At 39.5% G+C, this 21,809-nt stretch overlaps 1 long non-coding RNA gene across 10 annotated transcripts in view; it reads right to left on the reverse strand.

The window, feature by feature from the left end:
* LOC110598018 (uncharacterized) overlaps positions 1–21,809 on the reverse strand; it is a 153,938-nt gene that overhangs the window by 49,803 nt on the left and 82,326 nt on the right. For 7 of the 10 annotated variants that reach the window (XR_013438103.1, XR_013438101.1, XR_013438097.1 and 4 more), the window contains exon 4: positions 16,630–16,736. This is a non-coding gene — a long non-coding RNA (uncharacterized LOC110598018). Of the gene's footprint in view, positions 1–1,877; positions 2,064–2,386; positions 2,922–15,383; positions 15,550–16,629; positions 16,737–21,809 lie in introns of all 10 variants that reach the window. The other 3 variants (XR_013438102.1, XR_013438096.1, XR_013438098.1) reach the window with 2 other exon arrangements.

The following is a 21,809-nucleotide window of genomic DNA, read 5'->3' on the forward strand; positions in this document are numbered from 1 at the left end:
CCAAGTCAGCTCCTGCAATGGCAGGAAGAATAGGTTCACTCTCAGGCGTATTGGCCAACACTGTTTGCCCAACTCCAGCTCAGGAAACCCTACTCCCTCAGCTCTAGCCTCTTTAACTTTGGATACAATTTTAAATGATCCAGAGACTCAAAGGTTATTTTTAGTCAAGTTTAGATCTGGAAAGAGCTCAAAGAACCTCTACACCCATAGTTTAAGAATATTTTCAAGATGTGCAACCTTTGTTGCCAATTAAATCTAATGGAAATATAATAGACCAATAAGATTAAAATTGGGATCCTTGTGTAGGGGTGGGAGTGTAAGGCCCAGAACTCCATCTACTCACTCCAGTTCCTTCCCTCTTTTCTAACTCACACACACTGTGACAGACCCTGAGGTTCGCCCTATGACCTGGGGGCTGCAGAAAAACTAGATTGCAAAATTCTTTTATTATTATTATTATTATTATTATTCTAATTAGTTATGCATGACAGCAGAATGCATTTTGACTCATTGTACACAAATGGAGCACAACTTTTTATTTCTCTGGCTATCCACACTGAAAATCTAGATTGCAAAATTCTTAAGAGGCTGGTGTGTGCGTGCGTGCCTGTGTGTGTGTGTGTGTGTGTGTGTGTGTGTGTGTGTGTGTTGTGTGTATGACTTCTTGTGACAGATGAAAAACTGAAGCCCAGAAACCTTAAAATACGACTTCCATTTCCAGTTGTATGGCACACTAAATAGACTGAAAAGACATCTTCTAGAAATACACAGAACACTAGCTAAATACAAATATCCATTTAGATATTCCAATAAGATGAACCCACAAAGACAAACTTACCCGTTTGACAATAATGGGCACAATCTATGACCCAGTAAGTCCCTATCTATGCATGTATCCCAGATCAATGTTTTTTCAGATTGTCAGTGGAGATGCTTCATTGGATTATACAATCACTTTGGTAAATTGCAACTGGCATTTCCTGGGTGCAGAAAATAGACTAGCTTAAACTGGATTAAAACTAAATAGAAGATAACGGTATTATTATGAGAAACTTATGTTCCATATACTTTTGCACACATACAAACACACATAAGTGTAGCATATACATAGGCTGGGTTTCCATGTAAAGTATACCTTTTAATTTGGGTATAGACAAAACATTTTGAAAAAAAATAATTTTAAAAACCCCACTGTCTTAGAGAAGAGGACAAGAAGATGCACAAGAATACTCATTGAAGCATTGTTTATGATAGCATAAAATTAGAAGTGATTCAAGTGTTCATCATCTGGAGAATAGATAAACATATAGTAGTCTGATTATGAAGCATTATACCACAAAGCAGTTCAAATGAATGAACCAAAAGCTAAACTGCTGGAACACAATATGAAATTCAAAAGTAGCCAGTTGTAGAATAATATGTATAGTGTACTCTCATTGATCTAAAGTTTTAAAATATGCAAAACGATAGCACATGTTATGGACAGATGCATGTGTTTACAGAAAGTATGAAAATTCAAAATAGTGTTTATCTTTGGGGTGTGAGAAAGGGAAATGGTATTTAGGGGAAATCTACAAAGAACTTCAACTATGTCAGGTATGAATCCATCAAAATGTTAGGATTGTTCAAACTGCATGATGCATATACGGTTTTATTATTTTATTCTTCTGTTGTTGATTAAAAATATATATTTTAAGTCATAGAGACTAACCTGAAGCCAAACGGCTCATTGCTGGAGTCTTCTAGACTAAGCCCACCAGGTAGGATCCTGATGGATTCCAAGTTCAGTCCTTCTACATGACTCCCAGTTCTATTATAAGTGTGCTGGCTGAAGGATTTGCATCATTTTGGTTTTAATCTTTTAAATTTATTTTTACCTGCGAGAGGCCGTTCCCCACTGTCCATCAAGGCCACATCTGCTCTGGCCAGAAATAGCACAGAGCATATCCACTCTGTGAAGGCTGAGCTGTTACTTCACAGTTTGTCACTTGGTGCGGTTTTCCAGCTTCACTTGTGCATTGCGACAAAATGTTAAGCCACTGAAAGGTCACTAGAGAGATGATCTAAATATTAAAAAAAAAAAAAAACAGAGAGAAAGAGAGAGAGAGAGAGAGAGAGAGAGAGATGGAAACAGAAAGCCAAGGGGGAGGGAGGGAGGACCAGCTCTGAATGAGGAAATAGGCAAACTCTAGGAAGTGATCAATTTAAATCAGAATATTGCGGAGAAACCACAAAACAAACATGGCTTTTATTTTAGATGACTAGAGTGATTTGGAATTGTCGTGTTTTTATAGCCTTTAACGGCAAATATACAATCTAACAAGAGGGGGGTTCATCAACTTTTTTCTAGTCTGACTTCAGACAAAAACAAGAGGACAAACGATACCTTGGCAACGACTGGAAACTCCTAACATGGAGAGATTGATGGTGCTTTGGAAAAGTTCAGGGCAGCGGTTTTATCATTGCTCCTTTACACACTTCAAGTTACATAAGAGGCTCTGACTTCTCCACTAAATACTTAATCATAACCTCCAGGTGAGCCTGGGCTTTTCAGGCGGGTGAACTAAAGTTCTTTTTACTGTGGAGAGAGTGATGCTGGCAGAAAATGACGGTAATCCTCGGAACACAGGACCCAGAATACATCAGTGCCTGGAATTAGGAGGAAAATTGTGTCTTCTGGATACATCTTACCCCAGAAAGCCCACTGTCAGGGATGAGGATCTCATTCTGTTTGTGCTGTTGGGGAGAATTCAGATCTGCGACTGAACTCCTGGAGCTGGATCAAGAGCAAATGTAGCAATGACTGGCACTGACGGTTCACTGTTCTGAGCACTCACTGTTCTGGTCCTTCAGAAGTCCTCATTTAATCTTCATCACCACGGGAAGGTTCTATTACTAGCTCCATGTTACAGATGAAAAACCTGAAACAGGGAGGTGAGGTGATAGATCTCAGGTTGCTCAGAAGAAGTTGTGGATCCAAGATTCAGACCTAGTCAGTTGATTGGAACATCCTGGCCTTTTAAGTGCCACAGTAAGTCTGAGAGGTGATATTTGATATAAGGGGACGCTGCAACTGAGATGGGTCAGTTCCAAGTCATGGTAGTAGCCATCAGGCCCCTGTTTCTGTTACAGGCACTGCTAGAAGGAGGCATGGATTGGCAGGACACAGGAGTGAAGAAGATGTGTCACTAAAAATCAGAATTCTTTGTTTAGAGCTCCTGGCAACCCAGTATATCTGCTTCAGGAATGGACAGTGACTCTTCAGGGCTTGTGCATATCCTGTCCTGCCTAAATCATGGTTAATCTCTGCTATGCCATCAACGCCCAGAGGATGAAAATGGAGATGGACTTGGAAATGCTATTGCTTAAAAGTCAAAAGATCTAAGTGTGGGTCCAGTATTGCCATTTACTAGCTAAATAGATTTACCCTTCCCAGTATCCTTTTCCTTGTCTATGAAAAGAGGGGGGAAAAATGCCTACTACATATGATAGCAAGAATAATCCAGACAGAGGCACAGACAACTCCAATGGGCACAATAGGAACTTTTTGTTGTTGTTGTCCCTAAGTCAAGGAGCACATTACAACACAAAGCTCAAACGTCCATGAAAGACCCAGGTGTGTCCCAAAGATTCTTTACTATAGTGCCATCATTAACGTTGGTTCAGGTCATTTTTTCTTTTTTTTTTTTTAAGAAATTTTCCATAGATAAGAGGAGAACTGTTAATCACCAAGGTCCCTGCCAATTTCAATATTTTGTGTTTTTGTGTGCGGGGTCCTAGAGGACCGAACCCAGAGCTTTGAAGTGATGAGTTGAGCTCTTTAGGCAACTTTACCCTGCTAAGGCCAACAGTCAGATTCCTAAGGTCTCACCAATCACACAGGAAATCTAATTGCCCAAAGATAGACAGTGTTTACAACTGCTGTTAAGGTCAAGTGTAAGAGAAATGAGAATTCTGTTTTCTACTGTAGCTGAGTGGACATCTGGTTTAGCAGGCACCCTGCTAGAAGAGGGGATCCTGGTGTTCCAACCCTTTTGTTCTGGACAACACCAGACACAGGAGGAATGCAAGACAGGGTCAACTCTGAGGGCGCTTCTGGCCTTGTGGTGGCATGTGACTGCTTCACTGATAAGTACCACTTGAAGATGATTTGGGGTATGACCAGCTGCAGCAGGCTGTGAGCCGCAGCCAGACGCCCCACAGGCACCCTGACTCTGCCTTGTTCTCTCCATGGGTGGTTCTCAGCATGAGGCACGTCCAACGTGGCAGCTGTGACTTGAGTAGGTGACTATTGTGTGGTCTGAAAGCAGCTATGTGCCAGATGAACGCTCTGCCAGTCCTTTCTAGAATAGGGCTGATCCTAATCGGAAGGAAGCCAGCCCTGACAGGACCAGAGAAAGCCAGTCCCCTGGGGAGCATTGGCTGGGAACAATGGAGCCATTCCCAAGGGGAGAGGAAAGAAGGGATCAGTCACTCTGGACTGAGAATTCACTGCACAAAGTGAACCCCAGAGATCCCATCCTCTGACAGCCTACAGCAGATGGCAGGAAAGCCTGCCCTGTGGAACACATAGCCCAGCCAGCAGCCTGGAGATGTGTCAAGAGGTCAGTGAGCTGAGTCGCTGGCACAGTGTCAGCGAGATAAGCATGGGTAGCCTTCCAAGTCACCATGCAGGACACACGACCACACACCACTCTGTCTCCAGCAGGCCAGTGTCTCCCACTCCCACCCTGGGGCCCCTGGACTGGCCGTTCCCTCCTGAGGGGCTGGCCCTCAGGTCTTGCTCAGTTGGTTTCCTTTTGCAACTCAAGACTCATCTCAAACATCCCTTTCTTAGGCCTCCTGTGATAACAGCCTCCCTTAATTCTCTAGCACAACACGCTTTTTGGTATTTTTAATAGTTTTTCACTATATAAACACATATTGTTCATTTCATTTGTATGTTTATTGTTTACTTTCCTTTCTAGAATGTTTACTTAAGGAGAACCAGCGTCTTCGGAGGGATGGGCGCTGTGTAGGAGCACCCACACTGACTCGTGGAGCACAGCACTTGCCAAGCGTCACATCGCAAATCTATGATAAAGGGCAAAGTCACACCAGGCCTTCCAAAGTCACGCCAGTCTATGCTCAGCACCTAGAAAATTATCTAGCATAAAATGAAGGATCCATAAAAATCAGTAGAATTAATAAATAGAATTAATTAACAGGCTTGTACTGGCACAGAGTTTCTCGGTGATCTGCAGCAGTGAGAATTCAAGGCTCCTAGGTGGCTGTAGCACACACTTTTGAATATCTCACTATTTCATGAGTCATTCCCTCTTCCTCTCTCCCATTAAAGATCTGAAAATCACTCTGATTCCATTGGTTCCTGGCACCATGAACTTACTGCATAATTTTTTTTCATTTATAAACACTTTGATTATAAGTAAAACCAGTAACAACGACTTATTAAAATATACTGTGATTTCAACAAATAGGTTTTCATTTTTCTCAAATAAAAATTTTTTTTTAAAAAACAGAAATCTTGGTGGAGGAATGAAAAGTGTCTTAAAACTGATTTATTGCGATTGTTGCACCACTCAATGAAATTACTAAAAATCATTGAATTGTACACTTGAAATGAGTGACTTTTATGAAATGTGAAATATACAAACAGACAAAAGAAGAAGAAGCAGGAGCCAGAGCTGGTCGTGGTGGTGCACACCTGTAATCCCAGTGACTTGGGAGGTTGAGGTAGGAGGATTCCAAGTTCAAGGTCAGCCCCAGCAACTAAGTAAGGTCCTAAGAAACTTAGTGAGACCCCGATTCAAAATAAAAGGGGCTAGGGATATGAGTCTGTGGTAAGTGCCTCTGGGCTATATCCATAGTACCAAAAAAAAAAAAAAAAGAACAAACAGAGAAGGTACGCAGTACAGTGTTAGTATGGCAGCCCAACCATACTTGGGCATGACTTTGGGTTTTTCTCATTCATGGCCTCCTTTCCTGACATACAGCTTTCATCTCATGTTTGTCACATCATGGTCACAAGACGGCTCCTGTACCACCACACATCATATCTGCATTCCAAAGAAAAAAAGGAAAAGCAAAGAGAAAGTCTCACCAGGTAAATTTGTTCCTTTTTATAAGAAAATAAAAACTTTCCTAGAATTAAAGTCAGCCAACTTCTACATTAAACTAGGTCACATGGTTAGTTACTGAAAAGAGAAATGGGGTTACTACGACTGGTGCTGCCTATCAGAGTTGGCCCCTAAAACAGGAGAAGGGATCTGTTTTCCCTGAGGTCAAGCTGTTGCCTTGAACAAATCAGGATTTTAATAGAGAGATGAGAGAGGTAGCTGCTAGTTATGCCATAGTTAAGTGGATATGCAGTGGACATTTGATCCCAAACTTAGCTATCAACTCTCTTTTTCAATAATTACAGTTAAAACACACAGACACTGAGTTTTTAAGTCAGATCCCTTAAATTGTCATGCTTCTGAACCTTCTGAAAACTTGGATGTTTGCATTCTTTAAAGTCCATCTTGTTTAAATATCTTCCCCCCAAAATGTCTTTTTTCCCTTAAGTCAGCTCACAGTAGTTCATGTTGTTAAAAAGCAAAGGCTCTTTATGGTAGGAGCATCCAATGTCCTGCTTGGCCCAGGCACCATGTGCTGCACGGCAGTCATCCACACCTCCTGCGGGAACCACGCAGTCCTTTGTACCATGGTTCTTGGAGGTGACCCCAGTAGTGTAGACATTATGTCATCAGCATGACAACATCTTCCTCCTGTTCTTCACCTCCAGACAGTATTTGCTGAGGTCCCCAATACAGAGAGAGGCCTTGTTGGGACTAAAGGACTACATGTGACAGAGGGATGGGGTTGTGCAGGAGCTAGAGGAGGTCCACAGCTGCTGAGTGTCATATCACAAATCTGTGATAAAGGCCCAGATCACACCACGCCTTCTGCTTGTTGGCCCAATGCAGTTTTTGTTGTTGTTGTATTTGTTTTAAGTCACTCACTTTTCCAGATCAAACACACACATCCTCATACAGTCTCCACACACCCCACCATCAGGAAAGATCCTAGCCCATAAAAAGCCTGGCCAGCCCAGTTGAGGATTCCACCCCTGCTAATAGCCACAAGGAACGTTTTGATGTTTTGTGGCAGATGATAAGGATTGTCAGTCAACCAGAACCCTGTAGATCTCCTGTGTGATCATCTGTGAATTGGATCTAAATTCCTTTTTAATGTACATCTCTCTTAAGCTTCTGCAAATTTTAAGCCGGATTTCTCAAAATACGTTGTTTACAACTTTCAGGTTTTCAGGGAACAAATGGGGCAGTGATCAGAAAACTTTTGGAAGCACCTGATCAAAGTTAAATGGCATCTTCATTGCCAGACATAGTGAAATCTTTAATGCTCCAATTTTTCTGGTGAGTTTCTAAGAGAGGAATGGAAGATGAGGCATTTTCCAAATTTGTTTGAACACTGCTTTTTTTTCTTTAGCATATGTTAAGTCTGATGACCCAAGACACAAACTTTTAAAACTCTGTTAGTGAGGAAGAGTGCAATGGTGCACCCCAAAACCTACTCAATACCCATTTTGGTTGCCAAGAAACATATTCTGCGCCATGGTTTAGGTTGTGATCAAACCTCAGTGTGTTCCCAGTGAGTGTGGCCAGATGGTTCTTCATCACAGCTGCTGTCCAGGGTAAAAGCACTTTGGTCTAGGAGGGCTGTGCACTGTGCCTTTGTACTAACCATATTATTTCTCTCATCATCAGGTTACTCTCCTTCAAATTAAGCATCTTAGGAGAATAGGACAAATGGACTCACAGTTGGAGACTTTAACCCGCTATTGTTTCTCTTCTGTTCCAACACTTCATCAAAGCAATTTTGGTTGATGTGAGCCACACTAATCTCAATGACATGGTTCATGAACTAAAAACATATTAGTCTTGTTTCGATCTATCTACCTTCCTAAAAAGTCCACCTGATACAACATGACAAAAGTACTTTCCACCAACATGCAAATGTGTCCCTAAGATATCTGGCACCAATTTGGCTGCTACCTAAACTTATTTGCTTTAAGCATCCCTAAACTGGTAAAATGATTTTAGGAGAATTAAATACCTAGTTTGGCAATGGTTCTATCCAAGCCTCCTCAGGACATCTGAAAAGAAAAGCTTGCTTTCCTGGGAACCTGTTTTCCTAGGGGTAAAGAGACTCAAGTCAAAGGGGAAAATAACTCACAAATCGCACAATTTAATAATATAAACTCATGAAAGATGTCTTGGAGAATCCTATCTCCAAAGGTTCGACAACATCAGCCCCGTAATAATAAAAAGTTTGTTTACCCCCAAGATGAATATTTTCAGACTATATTAATAAGGCTTATTACTCCCCTAAATTTACTCTGTCCTTACATTCCCCTTAAACTGAATTTTATGAGGTATCTGTGATAACTCCAGATTGCAACTACATATGTTATCCCAGTACAAAAAAGAATGATGTTCTCTGAAGGGATGGGAAATAAAAATATTAAAAGTAGTGTAATAGGAAAAGAACTACTAATGATGGCATCAGAGGACACAAATCCTATTCAGTCTTTAGACAGAGGATGCTGTGGGTTGAATAGTGTCCCCCATAAAATTCATGTGTTGAAGTCCTAACTCCCAGGACCTCTGAATGTGACTTTATTTGAAGACAGGGCACTTTTAGAGGTAACCGAGTTAAAATGAGTTCATTAAGGTGGGCCCTAATGAACTGATGTCCTATGACAAGAGGAAGTCTGGGGCTGGGGAGGTAGTTCAGTGTAGAGTGCATGCAGGAGGCCCTGGGTTCAATCTCTAGTGTCACAGGGGTGGGGGGAATAGGGAAGAGGAATTGTGGATATAAGCAAGCATAGAGGGAAGGTGATGAAACAGACACAGGGTGAAGAGGCCTTCAGCTAGTCAGAGAGGCAGTCCTGGAACAAATCCCTGCCCAGTCACTCTCAGGAGAAACCAACACTGCCAACACCTTGATTTTGGACTTACAGCCTCCAGAACTATGAGACAGCCAATTTCTGCTGTTTAAGCCACATGGTTGGTAGTACTTTGTGATGGTAACCCTGACAAACATAGCTATGTTCCTGGACAAGTCTTTTAGTATCTTGGGACGTCAGTTTCCTCATGAGGCAGATTGCCTTTGAAATTATTTTAATCTCTGAAGGATGAACATGATCTCCGACTAAGTCTCCTGAGATATAACATGTGCCACCTTCTAAAAAAAAACACTCCCCATTATCCACAGATCAATGGGTTATTGGCAGATAAAAACCAGCTTTGATCATTCTGTCTGGCCATCCTAATTTATTGTTCAGTAATGACATTAGAAAGAAAAATAAGGAGGAAGGAGGGTTAAAGTCACTCCTATGAAAGGCAGCCAATCTATAAGTTTATGTCTTTTCACAAGAAACTCATCCTTCAAAAAAAACTGACCTTTTATAGATTCCAATGCAAGTGCTCATGTGGAGCACAGATGAAAAGATCATTAATAAATACAAACTTCATGGTAGGGTTCACCATGGCAGAACTTCTCTGAAGTAAACAGTAAAAGCACACATTCTGTTCTCTCTTCAGAGCCTGTTTCTGGGCTCTCTACCACTAAAATGTTTATCATGAAAGGAAATCATGTTTCAGGGACAACTACTAAACTTTCAAGTGTTGCTATCCTGTTCCATCTCACCAATAAAACAGAAAATAACAATGGCTTTTCATGACATTTATCAACCTCTCATCAGCATGTATCATTCTGGTATAAACCCAGACCATTAATGCATCTTCAAAGCCTGGAATATAGAATTAATGCCAGAATCATAATGGGTAAGAGGCACATTTTGGCAACCGAAAGAACAATTCTAAATGTCTGAGTGCTATAAAACAGAACTGATGGCCCAGCTCCCCTTCTCTGCACCTCATCGAATGTACACTCTCCTGCCAGAAGAAATACGAAGATAAGCATTCTATTCTATGGTATGATTTTTTTCACTGCCAACTAGAGGTGACCTTCTTAAGCAGCTGAACAGCAGCCTGGCATCCACTTTACTAAAAGAAAAATCAACATACTTGGCAAATGTAATCCAGCATACGAATACACAGGGCTTGTATTGGGCAGGGTCCCTATGAGATGGAATGCTCAGGGTAATTCAAAGAAGTTTTATTTACTAAGGAATTTTTTAACAAGTGTGTACATAGAATAGAACCATATGAGTTTGCACATTCACCCAGGGTTAGAAGCTGAAGCACTTTTATCATACCTTGGCCCAAGGACACAAGGAGAAGAAGTTACCACCATGTGGAGAAGAAAGTTATTTTGTACAAATTGCCTTGAAAGTAGATATAGCCCAAGTTTGTCTCTTAAGAAGGGAGTAACACCCTGCCTGCCCTTACCTCCTTCTCTTCAACTTGCTGCCAGACATTCACACCCAACTTGAGACAGAAAGCATGGTGCCCACTGATGTGATTCATAAGGCTCAGTCCCTGAAGACCAGATCTGGATGGGTGATTGGCTGATATGTGGCATAGTGCTGAATCACAACAAAAAACTCATCAAGATACCTGTAAATTTTGAAAGCAGAAACTTCTCCACTTCTCTTCAACATTCTACCCCAGCTACATCATTTGAATATCAACCAATTATCTAATTTGCTAACAGCAATTAAATTGGCCAACAATTCAATTCGGTGTGCATTCCAACCACTCAGTTCCTGCAGACTCTACAAATTAAGGGCACAGTTTCAGAGGATGCTATCACATTAGATACCAGCAGCATACAGAGTCCCCAGGATGGCTGTATTTTTCTGCTCAGTCTACCACAAATTGGAGGAATCCCCCTATTAGGTTCAAAATTTGCTAGTATGACTCACAGAATTCAGAAAAGGTTCCTACTTTCCAATAAGGTTTTGTTATAAATGATACAATCAATAATAGCCTGGGGCTGAGGTTGTGGTTCAGTGGCAGAGTGCTTGCCTCACACGTGAGGCACTGGGTTCGATTCTCAGCACCACTTAAAAATAAATAAATAAAATAAAGGTATTGTGTCCATCTACAACTAAAAAATAAAATTTAAATAATAGCCAAATGGAAGAGGTTTATAGGGCAAAGTATAAGTGGCATGAGACCCCAGAGCCCCCTCTGTGTATCATGTGCTCACTAACTTCATCTTTTCAGAGTTATACTTCATTATGTAGGCACGATTTACTCAATGATGGGTGATTGAACTCGGTCTCCTGTACCAGAGACGGAGGTGGAGTGCAGAGGGGCAGCTCTATCTGTCTAATTAGGTGTTGGTTCTGCTGAACTATCTAAGTCTACCCCTTTTCAGTCACTTCACTAACATATGAATGACACTGTTCTCACTCAGACAATTCCCAAAGTCTTAGAAGCTCTGTGCCAGAAACTGGGAGCAACACCAAATATAATTTGGATCATGCCACACCAGCACATTGTATCGTGGCACATAATAGACACTTAATATTCATTTATGAATGCACAATATAGTCTTCAGCAGGTCACTCTAGAGTTTTTTCTTCATTTCTCTCATAACATAACTGAAAATTTTAAAGCCTAAACTCTTCATGGTTTTAAGGTATGACCACCCTCCAGCTGGACAACCTAGAGAAGACAAGCCCAGCCTCCTCCCAGAATCTTAGGCCACATCATACCTCTGACATCGCAGGCAAAGGCAGAGGAGAGATCTTTACCTAGACTTTGTAGAGATGGAACCTAGCCATCTAGGTTTGACCATCTTCCCTAACTACTCAGTTTCAGTTCTTGCAGACTTCACAAGGGCACAGTTTCAGAGGATGCTATCACATTAGGTATCAGCAGTTCTCCACAGTTTCAACCCTTTCTTCCACCATCAACCAACAGGTTCTGATATCCTTAAAAGGAGTGTTACAGTTTGGATCTGAAATGTCCCCCATTTATTGTTGAAGACTTGGTCCCCTGGGCAGCAGTGTTGAGAGGTTTGGCTTTTGGAAGGTGATTTGATGATGATGGATCTGACCTCACTAACCCACATCTGGATTAACCCACTGGTAGACTCATAATTTAATGGGTTTTGGGGTGGTGGTGGGAACTTAGGAGATGGAGGGATTAGTTGGAAGAAGTAGATTCTTGAGAGCATACCCTCTGGTCCAGTCTTCTCTCCTTCCCCCATCCCCTGCCTCTCTCCTCTCTTTCTGCTTCTAGGCTGCCAGGAGATAAGCAGCTCTGTCCACCATGCCCTCTCCTTTATGATACTCTACTTACCACAGGGCCATACTCAAAAGAGTCAAGGGACCAGGGACTGAAATAGCTGAAACTGTGAACCAAAACAAACCTTCCTCCTCTAAGATAATTTCTCTTGGGTATTTTGTCACAGTGATACAAAGATGAGTAATCTAAGGAGGAAGCTAGAGTTGGGCATTTTCTGGGGGTCATGGGATATGATTTTTTCTAATGACATATGTTGTACTCCATGCCACCAAAAGCTTATAGATAGTTTTCAATGATATGAATCCCAATAATAATTTTTTAAACCCCAAGTGATCAGTATTTAACATATGATAGGGAAAACTAGGTTACTACCAGGAGAAAACTTAAAACCAGGAATGAAGAAAATATAGAATATGGTCAGGCTATTCTGACTCATTCTGAAAAAATGAAAATTAAAAATAAACATGGCCTAATCAGGGCATCAACTTTACTAGAAAAAAAATCAACATACTTTGAAAATGTGGTGTGAGATTCCAGGATTTGAATAGGAGGGAAAGAGTGATAGAAGTTTTCTCTCCATAAGCAGAGCTGTCGTTTTGTAGATTGTTATGCTTCTCTATGGTTAGTAATAATCTTCTAATATAAACCAAAATGAACAAAACTCTATGCAAACTTTGGGTTCTCAGCCTGACTAGGTATGCAAGGACTTGAATCGGTTCTTATAGAGAACATCTTTAGCCCTGTTCACATATTCCAGGTCCACTTTTCTCTGGAAGTGGGGTGTCCTTCAGCTTGAACAAATACAAAAAGTGGGATTTCCTCAGCTGAGTGTCCTTCCTCTCTGGCCAATGTGTCCTCTGTTGCATGTGACACCTCTTTGATCAGCAGCACACAAAATTGTCACTTCAGGCTCCAATCAGAAAATGTATCTAAGAACACTATGATACACAGCTTGCAAACGTTGGCTAGAGACACTCAATATTGGAAAAAAACTGCCTAAGGCCATTGTTCTAAACCCAACTGATAATCATCCTAACTGACACAGGGGGAGGGACTGATGGGAACAATGAGTGGAGTCATTTAAAAGAAAGACAGCAGTAGAGAATAGAGTGGATATGTTGGTCCCATCCAAGGCAAACTGAATCACAATTTCTGGCAGGTGGGGCCTTTTTAAAGTCACATTATCTCCATTTATACAATGGCAAAATTCATGATTATTATCCTTTCCATACTTTTAAATTATAGTTACTTGAATTGGCTACATAGAAACAATGGACATTTTTCAAAATATATTCCTTTGGATATCTGCCCTACCCATACACCTAACCACACCCTTCTGATGAACTTTACATAGTGATGATGTATGCATTTTACAAATGCTCTCCAGGGGCTTCAGATAGTCTCTTCCCTTCATCCCACCTTATCTGCAGTTTAGAGCCACTGAGCACTAGTTCTATATTATAGTCAGTTTGCTAAAAAGAGATATATTTGGGTCACATATCTTAATTCCCTACTGACATATGTTAATGGAATTATTATTCAACAATACCCATTTAGATCAGCAATGCCTTAGAAGAGTTATGTAGTTGAATTTTTACATTATCACATATTCTGGAAAACTACAACTTCACTCTTCTTATATGTTAACCAATATCTATTTTATAAATGTTTATGAAATTCCATATCAGAAAAGATGTGGTCCCTCCAGTTGAATATGGCTGTGCCTTTCTAACCACTGATGACAATGAGATATTGCAAAGCATTGCGCCAGAGCCTCAGCTTCTAGGAAACACCCCCCCCTCCTTTTTTTTTCAGCAACAACAGTGCACAATTGAACGAGGACCCTTAAGAACAGCACCTTGAAGAACGGTGTTGTCCTAGACACTTCCCATGATAATAGATAGGTTCTACATCCACACTGTTAAAGTTCAGTGGGGTAGTGAGTAATCACTTGTGGCTAATGAGAACTTCACATGTGACAAGTGAGACTGAGGAATGAATTTTAAGTTGTGTTTACATTTTCAAATTTTACTTAGTGTCAACAAATTTAAACTTAAGAAGTCACATGTGGTTAGTAGCTACGTTGAACAAGGCAGTTAGTTGTAAGGCCACTTTTTTTCTTTTAAATTTGTACTTAATACTTAACAAATAAATAAAACAATACCAATGTTTTAGGGTACTTTCAATTTAGCTGTTAAACCTATGCCTAAATTGTAAGAGTGCCACTGGATTTTAGTAAAATTATTTGAAAAGATTTGTGCATACCTGCTCTTGACTGAAGAAGTTTGGCTGCTCCCATTAAAAAGAAGACTCAGGTCCTCTCTCTGGGCAGCCTGATTTAACTGGACATGCCCCTGGTCTGGGCTGTAACTGTTTCCACTGCTGGGACCTGATGACAGAATTGAGGACCTTCCTCTGAAGATTGCTACCACCAAACCCCACCTAAATGGCAGGGCTATTCCCTATACTCTGTTCTCCACTGTTCCTACCCAACCTGGTAAAGGGAAGGCAGGAAGAGGCTTAGGGTGGTTTTGTTTAATTCACACATAGAAGCATGTTCTCAGTTAAAGGAAGAAAACTCAGTGGGTTTGCAGGGTTTCTCAACCTCTACACTATCGATATTTGGGATCGGATAATTATTTGTTGTTGGGGGCTGAAATATGTATAATAGAACAGTGAGCAGCATCCCTGGACTCTACCCATTAGATGCCCTGATATCTCCCACCTTCCCAGTGGTGATCACCAGATATTTCCCAGACATTCAGAAATACTGATTTAGTTCAGTCTTGGGCTATGGCAACTTAAGAAAGGAAACTAAATCTTAATTTTTTGCTTCATTATTTATATTTTTTAATGTTCAATACCTAATAGATGCCTGGCTCATGATGTGCACTCAACTAAATATTGTTTGGATGAAAGAATGAATAAAAAGCCAGAATTACTTTTAACTATTTAAAGATCCCCTCAGTGCCTAGCATAGTATAAAACCCAATCAAAAATGTTTTCTGGGTGGTTAATATTCTTTCAGGTTTTAATAATATACAGAAATCATTACTAAAAATTATTTGAAGAAGAGAAATTATAGGTAAAATAAATGTCTTGCATATCTGAATATTAGGGTTTTAAGCAAAGAGTGCAAACATAAAAATGTAGTCTCACCATTTCCAAACCAAGTGCCATCAAAGTTTGCAAGGAATCAGGGCTCCTTCACTTATCTACCTCCTCACTGAAGTCCATCTAGGTACTGAGGTAGGGTTCCTTCCTTGCTGACCACTGTAGCCTGTCATCTGTACCAGACATGCTCTTGGGTAAACCCAGCTGCTCCCTGCACCAGAAAAACAGACAGCTAGGTTCAATTTGCAGTTCCTGAACCTTTAAGGTGCATTGCCACTAGATAATGCTTTTATCTCATTTGTCATAATCAAGCCCCAGAGAATAATTCTACTATCTAATTAAAGCCCAACCTTTTGTACTGAAAATTTAGGGACTGTCTCACCTCCGAGTACAGACAGCATAGCAGAGGGAAAATAAAGGCATTCCTACCACATACAAATTTAAACCGACAACACATTTAGCATAATCTGCCCTTCACTGTCTATTTACCTAAACTCTTTATGGTATTTTAAGCTTCTGGATAAGATTTTTAATTTAATAGGAAATATTACTCTCTAAATTCTATATCACTGGCTGTGCATTTAAAGAACTTTCTGCATCCAAACGACCAAAATCATTAAGTCACACTGCTACGATACCAGGGACAAGGTCAGAACATTTATTATAATTAAACAAAAAAGGTAGAAGGAAGAGAGAGCAGCTTGTTTGTAGAAATCATCCCTCCCCATAGAGTAGTGGATTGCTGGATACAAATTAGAATTACCTTGGGAGCTTCTAAAAAAAAAAGAAAGCGTCTTACTTTAGAATAATCTTAGTTTTATGGAAAAATAGCAAAAATAGTACAAAAGAATTCCTATTTACCCCATATCCAGTTTCCTCTTTTAATAGCTTCTTACACTAGAGTGATATACTCATTACTCTTAGTGGGCCAATACTGATACATTGTTACCTAAAGTCCATACTTTATTCATTATCTCCTCAGAGATTCCTTAAAGTCCATTTTCTTTTCCAGGATCTGTCTAGGATATCTCATTATACTTGGTCATCACGTCTCCTTAGGTTCCCATTAGCTGTAACAGTGACTCAGAGTTTCCTTGTTTTTGGTGACATAGACTTTATTATTTATTTACTTATTGCAAATTACTGGCCATACATTTATAAAATGTCCCTCAACTGAGATTTATCTAATGTTTTCCTCATGATTAGACAAGGTTTATGTGCTTTGGGGAAGAAGACCACAGAAGGAAAGTACCATATTCATTGTACCCAAGGAAGAGGACATAGTACTAACCTGAGTCATCACTACTGGTGTTGACCTTGATCATCTGGCTAAGGAACAGTGCCTGACAGGTTTTTCCAGCATAAAGTTACTCCTTTTTGCTCTTTCCATTCTGTACTCTGGAAGGAAGAGATCATGTTCAACTTACACTTGAGCAATGGGGAGTTATGTTCTAGGTCCTTAAGAAAAGAGTATCTAAGTATATTATTTGAAATTATTTAGCATAGAAAATTTACCTGTTTTCCTCCATTTTAAATTTATTCAATAATTTGCTCATTGTGGTATGAACACATGAATTTAGTTTATGCATCGGGTTTCAATCCAGTACAAATTTCTTTTATTATGCAAATATTCCTTCTTTGAGCTGGGCACAGTGATACATCCCAGTGGCTAATCCTAGTGGCTCTGGAAACTGAGGAAGGAGGATACTGAGTTCAAAGGCAGCCTCAGCAAAAGGAAGACACTAAGCAACTCAGTGAGACCTGTCTCTAAATACAAATGCAAAATAGGGTTGGGGATGTATCTCAGTGGTCAAGTGCCCCTGAGTTCAATCCCCAGTACCAAAAAAAAAAACAAAAACAAAAATAAAACAAACCTTCTTTGGCCACTGGGGGTTCTTCCTGTTGGCTCTCTTTCTTTGACATCATTGGTGTGTATGTGTGTGTGTGTGTGTGTGTATGTGTGTGTGTGCGCGCGCGCGGGGGTGGGGTGGGGGTGTTTTCTGTACACTTCCTTACTTTAGAACTCTATGCTCATCTTTTGTATTCCCTACTCTAGTTCTAGAATTCATTACTTACCCAAGTCGTGGTTTCTTTTGAAAACCTTGGAAACCAAATCATTATGCGAGGTGTGTTTGCTACTACAGAGTTGTCACTAATTCTAGATCATCTTGACTGATACACCAAGAAAATATATATGTATAACTCATGTATATAAACATACTATTTCTATATGCTATCTAGAAATATTTCTATATGTAAAATTTTGTATCTATATTAAGCTAACAGGGTTCATATCATTACACCCAATACTAATCCATTACCACATGGATGATTCCACATACAAACACTCCTTCTCTTGTTTATCTGAAACCTCACATAACTACGGTAAGAAACGTGGCTCCTGCCATTTCATCCATTTACTTAATTTTTCAAATCCAGTATGCCTATATACCAGCATGAGAATTGTTAATTTGACCAACCCCCTGGGGAAGCAACTTTGTCAACTAGAGTATAGTGCTTATTTACAGTTCCTTTAGCTTTCAGACTTACAGGGTTCATTTACTTCCAAAGCTACTTAGTCAGTCCCCTTTTCCTCCATACAATTGAGTGAGATTGTTTCATATATTTGTAATACAGTTAGATCATCACAATTCTGTGTTTCATCCTAGGATTCCCCAATCTTTTAAATGATTTTTCAAATTTGTATACATTAAGGTTCACTCTTTGTGCTACTAAGTTCTATGGGTTTTGACAAATGCATAATATTATATAACCATAATTATAATATAATGCAGAAAAATTTCACTGTCTGAAAGAATCCCCTGTGCTTCACTTATTCAGCTTTCTCCTCCTTCTACCCCACCTCTGGCAACCATTGATCTTTCTACCATTGTTATAGGTTTACCTTTTCCAAAATGTATACAATTTGAATCATAAAATAGGAAGCCTTTTCACACTGACTTCTCTCACTTGGCAGCATGCATTTAAGATTCACACATCTTTTTGAGGCTTGATAGTTCATTTCTTTTTATCATTGAATAATATTCCATTGTATGGATGTACCTACGTTTGATTATCCATTAATCTATTAAAGGGTATCTTGGTTGCTTTCAGTTTGGTCAATTATGAAGAAAGCTGCTATAAATATTCACATGCAGGTCTTTCTGTGCACATATATTTTTAAGCAGTAACTTAAGCATTCAAATCATTAAATATGTAGTGATTCGATCACTGATGGTACGGTAAGACTCTGTCTAGCTTTGCAAAAAGCTTCTGCACTGTCTTCCCAAGTGATGGAATCATTTTACATTCCCATCAGCAGTGAAAGAGAGTTCCTATTGCTCCACATCCTTGTCAGCAATTAATATCAGTGGGGTTTTTTGTTTATTTGTTTGGTTTTTAATGTCAGTCATTTTAAAAGATATGCAGAGTTATCTGGTTGTAATCTCCAATTCCCTAGTAACAAATGATGAACATCTTTTCACCTCCCAATTTTCCATCTTTCTATTTTCCTTGGCAAAGTGTCTCTATTAAAATATTTTGTCTATTTTAAAATTTGATAGATTATTGTCTTATTGTTGAGGTTTAAGTGTTCCTTATATATTTGAATAGAAGTCCTTTATTAGAAATGTGTTTTGTAAATATTTTTCCCCAGTCTGTGCCTTGGGAAATTCTCTTGTCCTGATTTCCTTAATAGTGTCTGTCACAGAAGTTTTTAATTTTAATGAAGTCCAACTTACTATTTTTTTCTTTCCTAAAATCATGCTTTTGCTTATGTGTCTAAAAATTCCTTGTTGAACCACGATTACATAGTTTCTTTCTTGTTTACTTCTGACAGTTTTACAATTTTGTACAATATATTTAGGACTATAATCCATTTTGAACTAATATTTATTAAAGTGTAAGGTCTGTGTGGGTTCTATTTAAAAAAAAAAAAAAAAACTTATGGATTTTCAATTGTTCCAGTGCCATTTGTTGAAAAGCTTGTCATTTCTATGTTAAATTGCCTTTGCTCCTTTGTCAAAGATAGGTTGAATTTATTTGTGTGAGTCTACTTCTAGGCTCTCTGTTCTTTCCTACTGATCTCTGTATCTGTTTTTTTCAATGCAACACTAACAAGATCACCGACTTGTACAGCAAGTCTTGAAATCAGATAGTGAGAGTCCTCCATCTTTCTCTCCTTGTTTGGTACTGTGTTGGGCATTGCTATTTTTTAAATAGCTTCCCAGATGATTCCAAAGTATAGTTAAAGGTAAGAACCACTGCATTGAAGGCTGCTGGGAACAGAAGCTAGGATATGGATTTTAAAGTCAAATAGCAGCCTTTTTGTTTAAATTCTTGGTTTGCAAGCAAGTCATTTGAAATCTGGGGCTTTAGTTTCCTCTTCAGAAAAGTGGGGGACTCACAGGGCTCTTGTGAGAGAATGTGGTGGAAGAACCCAGCCTAGGAATGAGCAATTGACTAGTCAAAGTGAGAGTTCCCTTTCCTCTAAACGCTTTCTTGACCGTTATTTTGGTGTACTCTGATGTAACCATTTTATACCAAATATTATGAAGCACCAGTATAATTCTTACCATGAAATACATCCTGATAGATGCATGGATATACAAGATGGGTTATAATTCAGCATTGCTTCTTCTAGTAATTGGCTGTCTAGATAGAAAAAAATAAGCCTATTTGACAAACTTTATACAAGATTCATCCCCATGTTGAATCCATGGGGAATTCACAGTGCTCTCTTTTTTAATGACTTAGGGGAAATGATGAGAATTTCCTAACATATAGAACCACTAATAAAGAATAGTAGCAAGTAGCAAAAATGATTTTAAAGGGTAAAGAAAATATCTTTTAATTAGAAAAATAGAAATTAATCAGGATATTTTTTGAAGGGAAAATGGCTCTTGCTATGACCATAGCTTTGTTACTTCTTCTTTGGACAGTTCAGTGCACAGTTCAGTGCATAGTTACATAAGTGAGATTATTAGGTAGAAAGTATAGATTTTTAACCTAAGATTTTTATGTAAACATCATCTTGCTTTCCAAAAGCCCATCCTTAATTTTACAGAATAAAATATAATGCAGATACAAGCAAGCAATCAAACAAATAGCAACAAGAAAACCAAAAGCCAGAAATGGTTTTAAAAAAAAAGTGTGTGTGTGTGTGTGTGTCTGTCTGTCTGTCTGTGCAGGAATCTAAGTGCTAACATTTACCAAGTACACACGTGTCCAGGTTCCATGCTAGGAATTATACACATTTAAATTACATAATACCATTCTCACTTTACCAAGTCTCAGAAAAGCTTTGTAATTTGCCAGAGGGCATAAATCTAGCAAGACACAGCCAGGATGTTACCCAGGTGAGCCTCCAATCCCTGGTCCTCTATTCCTACTCCAGGACTCTCTCTACCACAATGCTCTCTTCAATTTCTTAACAGGAGAAACATCATGGGAAACATTTTAATTTCACAAAAATATTCCCAAAGTTCCTAGCTATTTTCTAAGCTGGATCCTAAATCCTGTTTGTTTACTTGTTTGGATATCCTAAGAACTCTGGCACTACTCTGTTAGCATTCATGAGAAGAAGGCCATCTTTCATTCCTTGCGCATCTCCCCCAGCATGCCCCAGACAGTGGGTCCTGTTGCATGTCCTCAGGTGTCATTAGTGAATCCCTGAGGCTTCCGGTTCCTGCTTTCAAAAGATCTGGCCGCCCAGCAGTGGTGGCAATAATGAGACTCCACCACAGCCTAACAGACACTGGCGACTCACAGGACAGCGGGGCCAGGCCCTGCCGAACTCCTCATAAGAAAAATGATGACAAAACTCAAAAAATGAAAATGCCAGGAGGTCAGAACTGGTCACAGAAACCACAGTAGAATCCAATTAAGAGTTGGTATTTCCCAGCTTCTCTTGTGACAGGTACTTTTGTGCACAACTCCCTGTCGTTGCCCTGAGGAGAGGTGATGAGACGCAGACCAACAGAGTGGAAAACACAGCTCTGAGAGGGGACCCTCTGGAGCAGTCCCAGTCGCAGGTGCAAAGTAATTCCAGGGTAATTAAAGACACTTTAAGATAAAACAATGTTCTGTCGCACAAACTGGGGCCTAAATTTCAAGGTTTAAAAATTTTTAATGTTTAGTTGACTCATATCATTATATAAATTTATGGGTTACCATTCGATAATTCAATACACATACACAACGTGTAAGGATCCAATCGTGATAATCAGCATCTCCATCACCTCAAACATTTATCATTTCTTTGTGTTGGAAGCTTTTGAACTCCTCCCTTCTAGTTTTTGAGAGCCCTATATTCTTCCCCTCCCACCTAAGCTGGAATCCCAGGTGGGAGTGTTTTTAAAGTTGCTGGTCTAGGATTGCAAATCTCCAACTTGCAAATCCATAAATTCAGATTGGTCCACTTATTCAGAGCTACTCAAGTTCACAGGAACTTCCACACTAACTGGCTTAAAA

The sequence above is a fragment of the Ictidomys tridecemlineatus genome, chromosome 4 (genome assembly GCF_052094955.1).
Source record: "Ictidomys tridecemlineatus isolate mIctTri1 chromosome 4, mIctTri1.hap1, whole genome shotgun sequence".
Taxonomy (NCBI): Eukaryota; Metazoa; Chordata; class Mammalia; order Rodentia; family Sciuridae; genus Ictidomys; species Ictidomys tridecemlineatus.